Raw genomic sequence first — 6,321 nt, 5'->3', positions numbered from 1 at the left:
TGCTGATTGGGCCGCAAGTTAAGAACCGCTGGTGTAGAGTTGCTGGCCCTTCAGAGTTCAGACAGCCAAAAGATTCCTTTTCTTCTTATCAGGGATTTTTATTCCCTTCCCTTTCCCAAGGGTTCAAGATAATGGGATGAGTTCACCTGAATGTCTCCTCTTTGTGGGTGTGTGGGGGAGAAGCAATCAACAAAGTCTTTTGTCCTATGATGTTCCACAATGGTTTGTCTGGTGTCTATGGACCTGCTTTTGTTGGGCAGGAGACAACACCTGTGGTAAACTAGCATTTCACACTTGGTAATGTTTCTGTCCTGACTATGGGAGTTTATAGTTTAACTGTAAAAGTGTTTGCTCTGAAAGAGCAAACGTATTGCTTTATAACATGGGATATCGATATTATAAGTCATATTAATGCATGCAGCACCATACAAGCATTTCATAGAGTCTAAACACTAAATACATTTTTTTAATATGAATACCAATTTTGAGCAAAACTAACATATGGGTGACCTCATCTGGTCTCCAACTATGAGGGTGTCAGTTTTTAGTTAATGCCTGCAAGAGCTGACATCCAGCCTACCAGCGTCCTAGTCCATTCATTCTACTAGAAAGTATTTGCAAGTTGAGGATTCCCATTTTCCAGTTAGCAGTGAAATGAAACTTTGTTCCTTTGCCCCTAAAGTAGTCTGCAAATGTTTTTCAGGGTGTGTCTACACTATGAAATTAAGTCAAATTTATAGAAGTTGATTTTTTAGGAAGCGATTTGATACAGTCGATTGTGTGTGTCCCCACTAAGCACATTAAGTTGGCAGAGTGCGTCCACAGTACCGCGGCTAGCGTCGACTTTTGGAGCGTTGCACTGTGGGTAGTTATCCCACAGTTCCCGCAGTCTCCGCCACCCATTGGAATTCTGGGTTAAGCTCCCAATGCCTGATGGGGCAAAAACATTGTCGTGGGTGGTTTTAGGTACATGTCGTCAGTTGCCCCTCCTTCCGTGAAAGCAACGGCAGACAATCATTTCACCCCTTTTTTCTGTATGGACGCCATACTGCTTTCAGCAGATAGCGCAGTACTGCTAACTGTTGTCATCGAACCACCGCTTCCACTGCAACTCTGCTCTTGTCTCGAGAGCGAATTTCTCTATGTTGGCTGTCAGGGCTACCGCTTCCGCTGCAACTCTGCTCTCCTGCAGATGCTATACCACAGCAAAAAGAACAGGAGTACTTGTGGCACCTCAGAGACTAACAAATTTATTAGAGCATCAGCTTTCGTGGGCTACAGCCCACTTCATCGGATGCAGAGAATGGAACATATAGTAAGAAGATAGATAGATACATAGATATAGATAGATATAATATATACAGAGAAGGTGGAAGTTGCCATACAAACCGTAAGAGGCTAATTAATTAAGATGAGCTATTATCAACAGGAGAAAAAAACTTTTGTAGTGATAATCAAGATGGCCCATTTAGACAGTTGACAAGAAGGTGTGAGGATACTTAACATAGGGAAATAGATTCAATATGTGTAATGACCCAGCCACTCGCAGTCTCTATTCAAACCCAAGTTACTGGTATCTAGTTTGCATATTAATTCAAGCTTAGCAGTTTCGCAGTTGGAGCCTGTTTTTGAAGCTTTTCTGTTGCAAAATTGCCACCCATAAGTCTTTTACCGAGTGGCCAGAGAGGTTGAAGTGTTCTCCTACTACGGCAAGCATGGAGCCCGCTCAGATCACTGTGGCAGTTATGAGCATTGTAAGCACCTCACACATTATCCTGCAGTATGTTCAAAACCAGAACCTGCAAAAGCAGGCGAGGAGGTGACGGCAGTGCAGTGATGAGAGTGATGAGGACGTGGACACAGACTTCTCTCAAAGCACGGGCCCCGGCAATTTGGACATCCTGGTGGCAGTGGGGCAGGCTCGTGCCGTGGAACGCCGATTCTGGGCCCAGGAAACAAGCACAGACTGGTGGGACCGCATAGTGTTGCAGGTCTGGGATGATTCCCAGTGGCTGTGAAACTTTTTTGCGTGCGTAAGGACACTTTCATGGAACTTTGTGACTTGCTTTCCCCTGCCCTAAAGCACAGGAATACCAAGATGAGAGCAGCCCTCACAGTTCACAAGCGAGTGACAGTAGCCCTCTGGAAGCGTGCAATGCCAGACAGCTACCAGTCAGTCAAGAATCAATTTGGAGTGGGCAAATCTATTGTGGGGGCTGCTGGGATCCAAGTAGCCAACGCAATCCCTGAGCTGCTGCTATCAAGGGTAGTGACTCTGGGAAATGTGCAGGTCATAGTGGATGGCTTTACTGCAATGGGATTTCCCTAACTGTGGTGGGGTGATAGACGGAACGCATATCCCTACCTTGGAACCGGACCACCTTGGCAGCCAGTACATAAACCGAAAGGGTGCTGCAAGCACTGGTGGATCACAAGGGACATTTCACCGACATCAGCGTGGGGTGGCCGGGAAAGGTACATGACGCTTGCATCTTCAGGAACTCTGGTCTGTTTGAACAGCTGCAGGAAGGGACTTACTTTCCAGACCATAAAATAACCATTGGGGATGTTGAAATGCCTATAGTTATCCTTGGGGACCCAGCCTACCCCTTAATACCATGACTCATGAAGCCATACACAGGCACCCTGGACAGTAGTCAGGAGCTGTTCAACTGTAGGCTGAGCAAGTGCAGAATGGTGGTAAAATGTGCATTTGGACATTTAAAAGCACGCTGGCATAGTTTACTGACTCGCTTAGACCTCAGTGAAACCAATATTCCCACGGTTATTATTGCTTGCTGTGCGCTCCACAATATCTGTGAGAGTAAGGGGGAGACGTTTATGGCAGGATGGGAGGTTGAGGCAAATCGCCTGGCCGCTGATTAAGCACAGCGAGACTCCAGGGCAGTTAGAAGAGCACAGGAGGGCGTGGTGCGCATCAGAGAAGCTTTGAAAACAAGTTTCATGACTGGCCAGGCTACGGTGTGACAGTTCTGTTTGTTTCACTTTGATGAAAACCCGCCCACTTGGTTCACTCTACTTCCCTGTAAGCAGTGATGAGCTGCCAAAATCTTAACAACGGGTTCCCTCTTCACCCCACGAGGGGGTCGTTGCCCGCCTCCTGGACTCCTGCCTCATCCAATCCCCCTGCGTTCCTTGACGCGCCCCCCCCCCCCCAGGACCCCTGTCCCATCCACCCCCCTCCCCGTCCCCTGACTGCCCCCAGAACCGGGCAGGAGGGTCTCGTGGACCACCATAGTGAGTGCCCACCCCTCAGAGCCAGAGGCACCTGCCAGGGGGCAAGGTGGGGAGTCCCGGCAGTGCTTACCTGGGGCAGCTCCCAGGAAGCATCCGGCAGGTCCCTTGGCTCCTAGGGGTGGGGGTGTGTAGCTAGGGGGGGAGCAGGGGGAGCAGCCGCTCCCCCCACTGATCACATCAAAAGGGGTGCCTTAGACACCGACTCCCTGGGTGCTCCGGGGCTGGAGCCCCCACGGGGAAAATTTGGAGGGTGCAGAGCACCCACCGGCAGCTTCCCCACCCTGCGCCCGGCCCCAGATCACCTCCCCTCCTCTCCACCTCCTCCGCTGAACACGCTGCCCCGCTCTGCTTCTCTGCCCCCTCCCCCAGCTTCCCGCGAATCAGCTGTTTGGCAGGAAACCTGGGAGGGCTGAGAAGCAGACGGCAGCTTTCCACTCAGGCCAAGGGTGGCGGAGGTGAGCTGGGGTGGGGAGCGGTTCCCCTGCATGCCCCCCCCCCCCCGGGTTACCCGCTGCGGCATGGGCGGCCCTTCTTGCGCCCCCCCGCCCCAGCTCACCTCCGCCACCCTCGGCCTGAGCGGGAAGCTGCCGCCTGCTTCTCAGCCCTCCCAGGCTTCCCGCCAAACAGCTGATTCACGGGAAGCCTGGGAGGGCGGAGAAGCAGGATAGGGTGGCGCGTTCAGGAGAGGAGGCGGAGCGGAGGTGAGCTGGGGCGGGGAGCTGCCGGTGGGTGCTCTGCACCCATCAAATTTTCCCCTTGGGTGCTCCAGGGCTGGAGCACCCATGGAGTCGGTGCCTAAGGGGCCACTTTGGGCTTGTTAAATTTAGAAGCACTTTTAGAACCGGTTGTTCCTCCTGGAAGAACCAGTTCTAAAAGGGCTTCTAAATTTAATAACCGGTTCTAGTGAACCGGTGCGAACCGGCTCCAGCTCACCACTGCCTGTAAGCCAATCGACCTCCCCCCTTCGATCACTGCTTGCAGAGACAATAAAGTCATCATTGTTTCAAATTCATGCATTCTTTATTAATTCCTCACACAAATAGGGGGATAACTGCCAAGGTAGCCCGGGAGGGGTGGGTGAGGAGGGAAGCACCAGGTGGGATGCGGGAGGAGGGAAGGACAAGGCCATGCTGCACTTCAAAACTTATTGAATGCCTGCCTTCTGTTGCTTGGGCAGTCCTCTGGAGTGGAGTGGTTGTGTGCCCGGACCCCCCGCGTTCTTGGCCGTCTGAGTGAGGAGGCTATAGAACCTGGGGAGGAGGGCAGTTGGTTATACAGGGGCTGCAGCGGCGCTCTGTGCTCCTGCTGCCTTTCCTGCAGCTCAACCGTACGCCGAGCATATCAGTTTGATCCTCCAATAGCCTCAGCATTGCCTCCTGCCTCCTCTCATCATGCTGCCGCCATCTCTCCTCTCGCGCATCCCTCCTGTCCTCGCATTCATTTTGTGCTCTCCTGGACTCTGACTCCTCGCATTCTGCTGAGCACTTTCAGTGCGGGAGGACTGCATGAGCTCAGAGAACATTTCATCGCGAGTGCGGTTTTTTTGCCTTCTTATCTGCGCCAGCTTCTGGGACAGAGATGATGGGGGAGCGTTGACACATTTGCAGCTGCAGGAGGGAAAAAAGGAGAGTAGTATTTAAAAAGACACATTTTAGAGAACAATGGGTAGACTTTCTTTCATGGTGAACCAAGCTGTTAACATTACATAGCACATGTGCTTTCGGTACAAGGTCACCCCCACACACACACAATTTTCTGGGATGATCGCTTCACCCCTCCCCCCACCACGTGGCTAACAGCAGGGATGACTTCTTTTCAGCCACAGGCAAACAGCCCAGCAGGAACAGCCACCTCTGAATGTCCCCTTAATAAAATTCCCCTATTTCAACCACGTGACCATGAATGATATCACTCTCCTGAGGATAACACAGAGAGATAAAAAATAGATGTTGCTTGAATGCCAGCAAACACCGGGACCATACGCTGCCATGCTTTGTTATGCAGTGATTCCAGACCACGTGCTACTGGCCTGGCATGGTAAAGTGTCCTACCATGGAGGATGAAATAAGGCTGCCCTCCCCAGAAACCTTTTGCAAAGGCTTTGGGAGTACCCCCAGAAGAGCTTCATGGAGATGTCCCTGGAGGATTTCCACTCCATCCCCAGACACATTAACAGAATTTTCCAGTAGCTGTACTGGCCGTGAATGCATCCCAAGTCTTCAGGACAAATTAATCATTAAACATGCTTGCTTTTAAACCCTGTATTATATTTACAAAGGTACACTCACCAGGTGCCTTCTCTGCCTTCAAGGTCCAGGAGCCCACCTTGGAAGGGTATTGGCTCCAGGGTGATAATCGGTTCCTGGTTGTCGGGGAGAACGGTTTCATCCTTCTCCTCCTCATCATCTTCCTCGTCCCCAAAATCCTCATCCCTGTTGCATGAGACTCCCCTCTTGCAGGAGTCAATGCACAGAGGTGGGGTAGTTGTAGGGGCACCACCTAGAATTGCATGCAGCTCATCATAGAAGCGGCATGTCTTGGGGTCTGACCCGGAGCGGCCATTTACCTCTTTGGATTTTTGGTAGGGGCTTGCCGGAGCTCCTTAAGTTTCACACGGCACTGCTGCGGGTCCCTGTTATAGCCTCTCTCCTTCATGCCCTTGAAGATTTTTTCAAATATTTTGGCATTTCGTCTTTTAGAACAGAGTTCTGATAGCACGGATTCGTCTCCCCATACAGCGATCAGATCCAGTACCTTCCATTCGGTCCATGCTGGAGCTCTTTTGCAATTCTGGGACTGCATGGTCACCTGTGCTGATGAGCTCTGCATGGTCATCTCTGCTGATGACCTCGCCACGCTGGCCAAACAGGAAATGAAATTCAAAAGTTCCTGGTGCTTTTCCTGTGTACCTGGCTAGTGCATCTGAGTTGAAAGTGCTGTCCAGAGTAGTCACAATGGAGCACTCTGGGGTAGCTCCTGGAGGCCAATACCATCGAATTGTGTCCACACTACCCCAAATTCGACCCAGCGATGTCGATTTCGGCGTTAATCCCCTCGTCAGGG

General features: G+C 51.3%; 1 protein-coding gene across 4 annotated transcripts in view; it reads left to right on the top strand.

The window, feature by feature from the left end:
* The window catches only part of RALGAPA1 (Ral GTPase activating protein catalytic subunit alpha 1), a 238,597-nt gene that overhangs the window by 214,258 nt on the left and 18,018 nt on the right, over positions 1-6,321 (top strand). The gene's annotated exons all lie outside the window — the stretch shown is intronic.

Source organism: Eretmochelys imbricata, chromosome 6 (genome assembly GCF_965152235.1).
Source record: "Eretmochelys imbricata isolate rEreImb1 chromosome 6, rEreImb1.hap1, whole genome shotgun sequence".
NCBI classification, from domain to species: Eukaryota; Metazoa; Chordata; order Testudines; family Cheloniidae; genus Eretmochelys; species Eretmochelys imbricata.
Note: the sequence above shows the minus strand (reverse complement) of the source record. Positions and strands in the feature narration are given on the sequence as shown.